General features: G+C 44.3%; 1 protein-coding gene across 1 annotated transcript in view; it reads left to right on the top strand.

Annotated features, from left to right (window-relative positions):
- The window catches only part of LOC126416160 (putative E3 ubiquitin-protein ligase UBR7), a 79,383-nt gene that overhangs the window by 60,852 nt on the left and 5,827 nt on the right, over positions 1 to 12,704 (top strand). The window lies entirely within an intron of this gene.

The raw sequence follows: 12,704 nt of genomic DNA, 5'->3' as shown, positions 1-12,704 counted from the left end.
ATAATGTTTGAACACAGTATATGTTCCAAAACAATACTGCAAATCAACGTTAGTGATATGGGCCTGTAATTCAGTGGATTAGTCCTATTTCCCTTTTTGGGTATTGGTGTGACTTGAGCAATTTTCCAGTCTTAGGAACGGAACTTTCTGTGAGTGAGCAGTTGTATATAATTGCTAAATATGGAGCTATTATATCAGCATACTCTGAAAGGAACCTGACTGGTATACAATCTGGACCGGAGGCCTTGCCTTTATTAAGTGATTTAGGCTGCTGTGCTACACGGAGGATATCTACTTCTATGTTTCTCATCTCGGCAGTTGTTCTTGATTGGAACTCAGGAATATTTACGTAGTCTTCTTTCGTGAAGGAGTTTCGGAAAACAATGTTTAATAACTCTGCTTTAGTGGCACTGTCGTCAGTGACTTCACAGTTGTTATCACTCAGTGAAGGTATTGACTACATCTTGCCACTGATGTGCTTTATGTATGACCAGAATCTCTTTGGGTTTTTTGCCAGATTCTGAGACCGTGTTTCATTGTGGAAATTATTAAAAGCATCTTGCATTGAAATACGTGCTATATTTCCAACTTCTGAATAACTTTGCCAATCATGGGAATTTTGCGTTTATTTAAATTTGGCATGCTTTTCTCATTGCTTCTGCAACAGCAATCTGACCTGTTTTGTGTACTATGGGGGATCAGTACCATGACTTACTAATTTATGTGGTGGCATATTTTGCCGTCAATTTTCTCTCTCTCTCTCTCTCTCTCTCTCTCTCTCTCTCTCTCTCTCTGAAATCATTCCACACCTTTTCTATGCTTAAGTGACCAGATCAGAAGGTGTGGTGACTGTCTCCTAAAAAGGCGTTAAGAGCCTTTTTATCAGCTTTTTTAAATAGATGTACTTTGCGTTTCTTTTTGATGGTTTTTGGTGTTATGGTATTCAGCCTATCAGCAACTGCTTTGTGTTCGCTAATCCCTATATTTGACATGATACTCCCTATTTGTCCAGAATTGTTTGTTGCTAAGACGTCAAGTATGCTTTTGCAACCATTTACGCTTCGAGTGGACTCATGACTGTTGATTTGTTCAAAATAATTTTATGAGAAAGCATTCAGTACAATTTCGGATGACGTTTTGTGTCAGCCGCTGGCTTTAAACGTAAAAAAATTTCCAGCATATCGAGGGTAGATTGAATTGTACGAGTGTTGTTGTTGTTGTTGTTGTTGTTGTGGTGTTCAGTCCTGAGACTGGTTTGATGCAGCTCTCCATGCTAATCTATCCTGTGCAAGCTCCTTCATCTCCCAGTGCCTACTGCAACCTACATCCTTCTGAATCTGCTTAGTGTATTCATCTCCCTCTACGATTTTTACCTCCACACTGCCCTCCAATGCTAAATTTGTGATCCCTTGATGCCTCAGAACGTGTCCTACCAACCGATCCCTTCTTCTAGTCAAGTTGTGCCACAAACTTCTCTTCTCCCCAATCCTATTCAATACCTCCTCATTAGTTACTTGATCTACCCACCTAATCTTCAACATTCTTCTGTAGCACCACATTTTGAAAGCTTCTATTCTCTTCTTGTCCAAACTATTTGTTGTCCACATTTCACTTCCATACATGGCTACACTCCATACAAATACTTTCAGAAACGACTTCTTGACACTTAAATCTATACTCAATGTTAACAAATTTCTCTTCTTCAGAAATGCTTTCCTTGCCATTGCCAGTCTACATTTTATATCCTCTCTACTTCGACCATCATCAGTTATTTTGCTCCCCAAATAGCAAAACTCCTTTACTACTTTAAGTGTCTCATTTCCTAATCTAATTCCCTCAGCATCACCCGACTTAATTCGACTACATTCCATTATCCTTGTTTTGCTTTTGTTGATATTCATCTTATATCCTCCTTTCAAGACACTGCCTATTCCGTTCAGCAGCTCTTCCAAGTCCTTTGCTGTCTCTGACAGAATTACAATGTCATCGGCGAACCTCAAAATTTTTATTTCTTCTCTCTGGATTTTAATACCTACTCCAAATTTTTCTTTTGTTTCCTTTAGGGCTTGCTCAATATAGAGATTGAATAACATCGGGGAGAGGCTACAACCCTGTCTCACTCCCTTCCCAACCACTGCTTCCCTTTCATGCCCCTCGACTCTTATAGCTACCATCTGGTTTCTGTACAAATTGTAAATAGCCTTCCGCTTCGTGTATTTTACCCCTGCCACCTTTAGAATTTGAAAGAGAGTATTCCAGTCAACATTGTCAAAAGCTTTCTCTAAGTCTACAAATGCTAGAAACGTAGGTTTGTCTTTCCTTAATCTTCCTTCTAAGATAAGTCGTAGGGTCAGTATTGCCTCACGTGTTCCAACATTTCTACGGAATCCAAACTGATCTTCCCCGAGGTCGGCTTCTACCACTTTTTCCATTCGTTGGTAAATAATTCGCGTTAGTATTTTGCAGCTGTGACTTATTAAACTGATAGTTCAGTAATTTTCACATCTGTCAACACCTGCTTTCTTTGGGATTGGAATTATTATATTCTTCTTGAAGTCTGAGGGTATTTCGCCTGTCTCGTACATCTTGCTCACCAGATGGTAGAGTTTTGTCAGGACTGGCTCTCCCAAGGCCGTCAGTAGTTCTAATGGAATGTTGTCTACTCCCGGGGCCTTGTTTAGACTTTCAGTGCTCTGTCAAACTCTTCATGCAGTATCGTATCTCCCATTTCATCTTCTTCTACATCCTCTTCCATTTCCATAATATTGTCCTCAAGTGCATAGCCCTTGTATAGACCCTCTATATACTCCTTCCACCTTTCTGCTTTCCCCTCTTTGCTTAGAACTGGGTTTCCATCTGAGCTCTTGATATTCATACAAATGGCTCTCCTTTCTCCAGAGGTCTCTTTAATTTTCCTGTAGGCTGTATCTATCTTACTCCTAGTGAGATAAGCCTCTACATCCTTACATTTGTCCTCTAGCCATGCCTGCTTAGCCATTTTGCACTTCCTGTCCATCTCATTTTTTGAGACATTTGTATTCCTTTTTGCCTGCTTCATTTACTGCATTTTTATATTTTCTCCTTTCATCAATTAAATTCAATATTTCTTCTGTTACCCAAGGATTTCTACTAGCCCTCGTCTACCTACTTGATCCTCTGCTGCCTTCAGTACTTCATCCCTCAGAGCTACCCATTCGTCTTCTGCTGTATTTCTTACCCCTGTTCTTGTCAATCGTTCCCTAATGCTCTCCCTGAAACTCGGTACAACCTCTGGTTTAGTCAGTTTAACCAGGTCCCATCTCCTTAAATTCCCACCTTTTTGCAATTTCTTTAGATTTAATCTACAGTTCATAACCAATAGATTGTGGTCAGAGTCCACATCTGCCCCTTGAAATGTCCGACAATTTAAAATCTGGTTCCTAAATCTCCGTCTTAACCTTTTAGTATCTCCAGGATTCTTCCACGTATACAACCTTCTTTTATGATTCTTGATCAAAGTGTTAGCTATGATTAAGTTATGCTCTGTGCAAAATTCTACCACACAGCTTCCTCTTTCATTTCTTAGCCCCAATCCATATTCACCTACTATGCTTCCTTCTCTCCCTTTTCCTACTGTCGAATTCCAGCCACCCATGACTATTAAATTTTCGTCTCCCTTCACTCCCTGAATAATTTCTTTTATCTCATCATACATTTCATCAATCTCTTCGTCATCTGCGGAGCTAGTTGGCATATAAACTTTTACTACTGTTGTAGGCATGGGCTTCGTGTCTATCTTGGCCGCAATAATGCGTTCACTATGCTGTTTGTAGTAGCTTACCCGCACTCCTATTTTCCTATTCATTATTAAACCTACTCCTGCGTTACCCCTATTTGATTTTGTATTTATAACCCTGTATTCACCTGACCAGAAATCTTGTTCCTCCTGCCACCGAACTTGACTACTTCCGACTATATCTAACTTTAACCTATCCATTTCCCTTTTTAAATTTTCTAACCTACCTGCCCGATTAAGGGATCTGACATTCCACTCTCCGATCCGTAGAATGCCAGTTTTCTTCCTCCTGATAACGACGTCCTCCTGAGTAGTCCCCGCCCGGAGATCCGATTGGGGGACTATTTTACCTCTGGAATATTTTACCCAAGAGGACGCCATCATCATTTAACCATACAGTAAAGCTGCATCCCTTCAGGAAAAAGTAACGGCTGTAGTTTCCCCCTGCTTTCAGCCGTTCGCAGTACCACAACAGCAAGGCTGTTTTGGTTAGTGTTACAAGGCCAGATCAGTCAATCATCCAGACTGTTGCCCCTGCAACTACTGAAAAGTAGTTGTACGAGTATGGTACCTGTTTGAAATGAGACTCAAGTTTTCTTTGAACTGTTCAGCAACTATATCTTCTGAGTCAGGGGTCGGTAAAATGATTCAAGTTTAGTCTGATTGTATAGTATAACCTCTACCCATATTATTTCGTAGGAACTATCTACTTCAATTTCACTACAAGTAAACTACTTCTGACAGCGATAAATACTCCACCACCAAGCCTGCACGATGTGAGGGTCGATAGCAACAGCGGTACTCCACGCTAAACTGTTATTAAAAGAAAAGGTTGTGCCGGGTAAAGACTCAAAGATGCAAGAAATTATTAAAATAAACTAGTAACTACACAGATAACTGAAAATAAGTCGCTCCTGTTTGAAACTCGTAAAAATATGTAATAAACAAACGGTGTACTTGCCTTATTAGCAGCAGGAACTCGCGATGCACTCTCACTGACAGTCTGACACTGAGCCTCCAAATACACCTGCCTGGAGGTAAGTGTTTAAAATTCCTCTTCAGTATATAGTCGTGTTGCTACTAGAATCTAGTCCAGATCCAAAAGCAGGGCCATCAGCGTATTAAAACACTTAGCACTGAGAGTAGTTTTATTACAAACTTCAGCCTACCACCAAAACAGAACTCAACTCCTGGACAGAGAGTGATGCTGTTCGTATAGATCCCAAATATTCTAAATTATGCAAACTTTAAGAGATTCACAGAACATTTTAGAGTTGATAACTACTAAATCGTGAATTATTGAGAATGGTCGGATTTTAACTGGCGACTGGTGGCACACCAGCTAGCAATGCTAACCAATACTCCACACTGCGTGCAGCACAGCTCACACTATTGCTTTGTCTCCTGGACACACAGTGACCTAATCTTTTAGAATTCCTCATTGCTTTGACTACGGCACACTGGATCTAGATCTTGATGATGGTTGGGAGGACTAGAAGATCCTTGTTTTTTGATCTTGTTGTCATATCATCTTCATCATGACAAGTGTTGAAGGCAGCCCCTTCCATCGAAGCTTAACGATCCTTGAGGGAGTCGTCAATTCCCTTTAACAAGAAGGCCACGTTATCAGTCTGTGCCTCAGGGCTGTTAGCAGAGTTTCATAAGGAGGACAAGGACAGCGTCTCTGTGCTATTGTCATCTTATTATTGAAGGGTCATAGTCCTTGACTTTGTATGTCATGTGCAATATGTGGTCTGAAGTAGCGCTTTAATTACTCTTCAGGTAGTCCCATTGTCTGCACAGGCCTAAAATCTGTACCAAGTCTTCCACCAACAGACACATCCAGGTCAGTGTGAAGCCCAACTGACTTGGTTCCTCAGTCCAGATGATGTGTTGTGTTTAGTCATGCTGAGTGTCGTTTGCTTGTAACAGGAACAGCGTACACATCGTTGTCCTCACGACCATTGAGCACAAAGAGCGGTGTGCTGTTAGTGGCTGTCATAAGGGGATTAACGGATCCCTATCTCACTGTTTATCATAGACATACATCAAGAGCATACCTGTCAGTTTCTTATTAAAGAGTTCTGTGAGACCATCTGTATGCGGGTGGTAGGTAGTTATCTTGTAGGCAATGTTGCAACATGAAATTACTGGTGATACTAGCTTTTACTGGAAAATTTTTCCACTATCGGACACCATTGCACAGGGTGCTCCGTGATTCGGAATGATGTCTTCTACAAGAAATTTTGCGATTTCCGGGGCTTCAGCCATTGACAACGCCTTTTTTGACAGCTTAGCAGGTCCGGTAGTAAGTGCAGACTATTATCCATAGATTCCAGTTCATGGACTTCGGGAACATCCCCAATAGGTTGAAGCCAGTCCTTTGCAATAGCACTACTATATGTGGAATTGATATCAGATTCTCTGGTGGTAATTGAAGCACTTGCTCGCATACCTCACAGTAGCTCAAGTTGTGTTCAATAGATTAATAGAGACATGGCCAGTGACACCTGCATCTGACTCGTTCTAGTCTTTGTGAAGCCCAGGTGACCAGATGTTAGTGCATCGTGGAAATACTTCAGGATAGTTAGCTTTAGATGGGCTGGGAAGAGAGGTAACTGTTTCCACCGTATTGGATTACAGTGTGTCGTATGTAATGTTCTGTTCGTTGATCGGAAATCTCTTCAGACCGATTCCCCCTCCATTAAGGCTTCTGTGGTTTTGGGCAGTGCTTGAACTTCCCTGTGGTTGGCACCAACATTGTTTAATGTGGTGTTGACTCAGACTTCATCTACACTGCTATGTTCAAGGATTCCTCAAAAGGTATTCGGCGTCCTTGTGTTTGTTTTGTATACCACTGTGATGTCATACACCTGAAGCCTCAATGTCCCATCTTGCCAGTCAACATGATGGATCCTTCAGGTTAGTCAGGCAGCATAATGCTGGTTTTTCCCAACAGTGAATGGATTGCCAAATAAATAAAGTCAGAACTTGTTGGTGTCCCAAATAATTGCAAAGCACATTTTCTCAGTAGAGTGTAGTTTATCTCAGCCTTGGAGAGTGCCCTGGAAGCATAAGCTATCACCTTTCCAGCACCTTACTGAATTTGATTTTGCACTAGCACTGCATCCAATCGATAACCGATAGTGTCATTATGACTGTCTGTTTTGGCATTCTCGTCATATAATGCTAGGACTGGAGAAGTTGTTAACACCTTCTTAAGGACAAGTAAAGATATTTCTTTGTGCTTGGTCCAGAAAAATTTGGTGTCTCCCTGCAGTAATTCTTAAGGCTACGGGCATCAGTGCAGAAGTCTTGTAGACATCACCAGTAACGTGAGCACATTCTGAAAAAACTTGTCACGTCGTGAACGTGCGAAGGAGTAGGAAAATCTATGACTGCTCCTATTATCTGTGGATTGGGACTAACTACATATTTATTTCTGGGTGATCAAGAAGCATTTTGTTGGATTAAGGTGGAGGCCTATGGTCTGAACATAGTTCAGTGTGGTTTTTGGGAGGCTTAGATTTTCTTAAAGTGTCTTCAAAAAAACCACAATGTCATCCAGATAGTAGACATACTGTCCATATAAGGTATCAAAAGCCAGTTGCGCATAGTATGCTCGAAGGTGGCTGGAGCATTACACAATCTGAATGACATAATTTTGAAACAGAGACCGTCAGTTGTTACGAAGGCAGTAGTTTCCTGGTGAGCCTCATCATCCTTAATTTGCCAATAGCCTTTCAGCATGTCCGTAGTTGAGAAATACTTTGCTCTTTCAGGCAGTCGGAGGTGTCACAATAAAAACTGCACTGTCTACAGGAGAAGCAGAGCATGATTGTTAGTCAGTGACAGTAAGCTGCTCTTATGCATGCACATATACGCGTGAGCTATGGCTGCTCATAAAAATTAGTGATCACAAGTTCCCTTTGACTGCCTGCAGTGATTGTGATCGTCATTAGTATGTAGTTTCCTTTTATAAGCCTTTGTAACTTTTTGGAACCAACAGTAGCTTTGCAGTTTAACTGAATCTTGATTGGCAACTGGTGCTCATGTCATTGATGACAGCAGAATTATACTGTCATCAGTGGCAAATGAATGTCCAGAGTACTTTGTTCTGTGCTAGTTGAAACAGCTTCATCAAGCTGAAGCTCTGATCTTCCATTGCCTATGACTGCTTGTGATGCCTGCGAATAACATTATGGCTACATTCTGACAAGTTCAAAAGCTTGGATTCTGTCATTGATAGCTATTCTTGTAATATATGCTCCTGTTGGGTGGAAGTATTCCTCATTTGCGACCTTCAGTACAATCACTTTCTTATCACAGGACACGAGTGTTCTTAAGATGGCAATGATAAGCATTTGACGTACAAGAAAAAGAAGCACGTGAGCTCAGGTTGGCCATTGGTGCGATTTCTGAGCATCTGGGTAATTGTTGCGTGAGGAGGATTTTCATATGTGGCGGCCTGACCTCTGTAGATAGTCACTTTGCTTAGTTTCCCTTCAGTCAGCAGTTAGGCAAGTGGCCGATACTTCTGTACAGCAATGTGGAGTGGCTGCAGTGTGTTGGGGAGCGATCTCATGCAGGCTAAGACAACAACTTTCGTCCCACATATTGACTCTAATTGTATGCAGTTCACTGGACCAAATAGGACGGTTGTGATAATTGATGTGTAGTGGCATAATAGTCGTTAGACACACATCGTCTTTCTCTGCTGTACCGAACAGTGTGTCCACAGTGGAAACACAACAGCATGCTGTCCTCTTCTGCTGGGTATTATACTTGATGGAAGAATTGAACAATTGTTTGTATCTGAATTGGTCAATGCTAAGTTGTCACCACAGAGCTGCAGCATAAGACCGAGTCAGCCACGTATATTCTTTTTTGATTCATTAAACTTGCTGGGTTCGTGCTTGGCTGCCATGGGGCCTCAGCCTTTGCAGCACTTTCTCCCTTCCGTGCTGCATGTCTATCCTCTTGCTATTTTTTTTCCCTCCCTTGGTGAACATGTCTGGGGTATTATTGGGAATGTTCTGCATTCTGTTGCTGGCCTGTGAACAGTCTCAACTTTCCTCCCTGTGCACTCCTGAAGGCCCACCCACACGCCTGACATGTAAAAGGTGACTGGGTAATGCGTAATTCCCAGCCCCGGGTTGACAGGTAGGGTTCGCACGTACCCCATGGTACAGGCCAGGCCCAGGGAGGGGTGATTGCCTGAGCTATAACCTTCCCAGATTGCCCATTGGTCCCTCATCAGAGGTTTGGGAGGTGTGACCTGAGGTATGAAGGCAGGTGCGTCCCCTTATGTAGCCCCCCCTCCCCCCAGTCAGAGGGAGCACGCCATTGGAGACACTGGCAATCGTGGGGAATTTCCTCATGATGAGTCACTCCATCAACATCAACGAACCGAAAACTTAATGAGGCTACTGATTTGAAGACCCTTCCCACTGCACCACAGTTCCTTGTTGTATCACATACTGAAGATGGTCAGTCCTTCATCACAGTCAATCCGTTTATTATTCAGAAAGGTGTTGATGCCATTGGGGGCCCTGTGAAATCCTGCTCTCATTTATGGAATGGCACTTGGCTTTTGGAGACGGCTTGTGATACTCGAGCACAACTACTTCTTGCTACCTCGCTTCTCCACGACTACCTTGTTCGTGTCGAGGCACATAGAACTTTGAATTCTTCCCACGGTATAGTTTACAGCAGGCTGCTTGGCGGTCTAACCGAGGCTGAAATACAATCGTACCTCTCCGACCAATGTGTCATTGCTGTTCACCGTGTCATGAAAAAGGTCAATTCTTCCTTGGTGCCCACCCGCACTCTTTTTCTCACCTTTGATAGGGTGGTGCTGCTGTCCAAGATTAAAGCAGGATACGAAATCATCACAGTCTGGCCGTACATTCCGAATACGATGCGCTGTTACCAGTGTCATCGGTTGTATCACACTAGAACATCTTGTCGACACCCGGCCAAATGCGTAACCTGTGGCAGGGATGCACATGAGGGTGAATGTTTGCCTCCTTCTCCCTGCTGTATCAACTGCAATGGCGGCCATGCCGCCTCCTCCCGGGATTGTCCCGTGTATCTCAATGAGTGGGCTGTTCAAGTGATTCGGGTAAAGGAAAAAGTGCCTTACCCAGTACCTCGCAAGTTACTGGCTAGCTGTAAACCCTGTGTTCTCGTGTCTGTTACCCCTCGCTCCATGAAGGACACGGCTACACAGACGTGCGACCTCAAATTTTACTCCGAGATTGTGAAGTAGCCCGTGCAAGGTAGCATCACCGTCCCCATGTCCTGCTGTGCAACAAATTGTCAAACCCTCGCCTCATGAGGCGAAGCTACCCACTACACAACCGGCAGGCAGGAAAGGCCAGGAGTACTCCCGGGAAGACTTCCTCCGTCCCTCCAGCCAACCAACACCCAAGTCTTCCTCTAAGCTGAAGGGCTCGAACAATTCCGCTAAAGACAAACGGTCTTCCCCTTCACCAACTCGAAGATCCTGCTCAATGGCATCGTCACGTGGTCACTTAGCCTGGCCGGTCTCTGTCTCGCTGGTGCACACCACCAACCATTTTTCGATGTTAGACTCCACCGACTGACCGCACAAGCTCGCCGATGCTTGTGTGGACCCCGTGGAGCAGGATCCTCCTGCTTCTGTGCCCTGCAGTAGCAACTCTCCACTGGCTGTCCCTCGACGGACACTGAGCTGACACCCCTACATCTCTTCCTCCTCGTGACTGTCCTCCAATGGAACGTTCGCTGCCTTCGGTCCCACAACGAGGATTTACGGCTGCTTCTAGCATCGCAGCATCCCCTTGTGCTTCGCCTTCAGGAAATGAAATTGTGCCCTGAGGACCGCTTTGAGCTTCTACATTACTTACCGATTCGTTTTGACCTTCCCCCTGAGGTCGGCATCCCATCTCGTGGGGGTGTCAAGCTGCTTATATGGGATGACCTTCATAGTCAACCCATCTCCCTGACTACCAGTCTTCAAGCTGTTGCCGTTTGCCTCTTCCTTCCCCACCCGACTTTCACCCTCTGTACCATTTATGTACCTCCGTCCTTTGATGTCACCGGGGCTGGCTTTTCAGCTTACTGGGCAGCTACCTCCACCGTTTTTGCTACTCTGTGACTTTAATGCGCATCATCCCCTTTGGGGTTCTCCCAGGGCCTGCCAGGGAGATGCCGTCTCGGCCAATATTCTTAACCAACTTGACCTCTTCTGCCTTAACACTGGTGCACCCATTTTCTTTTCTGACTCCTCGCACACCTGCCCAGTTTGCCCATCGTCTTCAGTGGTCCGTTCTTTCTGACACCTACTCGAGCGGCCACTTCCCATGTGCTGTCCATCTTCTGACTCCTAACCCATCCACATGCATGCCCAAATGGCAGCTTACTAAGGCTGACTGGCAGCTTTACTTCTTCTTCGCAGAACAAGATTTCCTCAGTTGTGATGACCGGGTGGACTATCTTACAAACATTATCCTTACTGCTGCAAAACGTTCCTTTTCTCACACTTCCTCTTTACCACATCATGTCCCAGTCCCTCGGTGGACTGAGGTGCGCCGCGACGCAGTTTGCGCACGGGGAGGTGCTCTCCGTGTTTTTAACTGCCACCCTTCGTGGGAAAACTGCATTCATTATAAACAGATGCGTGCAAAGTGTCGTCGAGTTCTTCGGGATAGCAAAAGAGCTAGTTGGATTTCGTTCACTAGTTCTTTTACCAGTTCCACACCTTCCTCTGTTGTGTGGGCCAACCTCTGATGGCTCTCTGGAACCAAGATCCATTCCCCCATTCCCGGCCTGACAGTAGGTGCCGCTGTCACTGTGGATCCTGTTGCTATCTCCAACACCTTGGGCCGCCCTCTTCTTACTATCACCCTGCCTTTATCCATAGGAAACAAGTGGAAGAGGCTCAGGCGATACCCTTCTCTTCTCCCAATCGTGAGTGCTACAATGCCGCCTTCACTATGAGGGAGCTAGCTCATGCTCTCAGCTCATCCTGGTCCTGCGCCCCAGGGCTGGACGCTATCCGCATTCAGATGTTGCAGCACCACTCTCTTGCGGGCAAGAACTTTCTGCTAAACACGTACAACCGCATCTGGGCTGAGGGCACATTTCCTGGATGCTGGCATGAAGCCCATACCTAAGCCTGCTAAGGACAAAACCCTTCCTCCCAGCTACCGCCCCATCTCTCTTACCAGCTGCATTTGCAAGGTGATGGGACGTATGATTCCTAGCCGGCTGGTGTGGTGGATTGAATCTCGCCATTTACTCATGAATGCACAGTGTGGATTTAGATCGGAGCATTCTGCAGTTGATCATCTCTTTACTTTGTCTACCCACGTCATGAATGGTTTTCTGCAGAAATCCCAGACTGTGGCAGTGTGACACGTATGACCTCAGTTGTTTTTTTGCACCATAAAACACACGCGCACACAACCAAAACGTGCACACTCTCTCTATAAAGCATTCAATCTATGCATGAATAAGCTGTTGTGATGACAGTTCGTGTTCTCACACATTATGTTAAACAGTTTGTTTTTCTAGGTTGTGGTAAAGCACTAGACTACAAATCAAAAGGTCTCAGGTTCAATCCCCAGTCAGTCCTAGGGTTTTTTATCTGTCACTTACTACTTCTTTCCCCGCTGGCAAGTTTTGTCAACGTGAAAAATGCCAAGTTTCACCATGAGTCGGAATCGAAGTTAAACTGAAGGTCCCCTCATAACTGTCTGGGTAAGTCAGTTCAGAGGTCAGGGGGAGGCAACAGAATACCACATCCAACAGAACTGTGCCCCCCCCCCCCCCCCCTTTTTTGTTTTTTTTTTTTTGTTTTCCACAATAACTAATTTTTTTCGTGGTATGTATTTATTGACCATGATTAAAGTATTGTCCATTGTTTGATAAATAATGTTCTCAA

Source organism: Schistocerca serialis, chromosome 8, assembly GCF_023864345.2.
Source record: "Schistocerca serialis cubense isolate TAMUIC-IGC-003099 chromosome 8, iqSchSeri2.2, whole genome shotgun sequence".
Taxonomy (NCBI): Eukaryota; Metazoa; Arthropoda; class Insecta; order Orthoptera; family Acrididae; genus Schistocerca; species Schistocerca serialis.
Note: the sequence above shows the minus strand (reverse complement) of the source record. Positions and strands in the feature narration are given on the sequence as shown.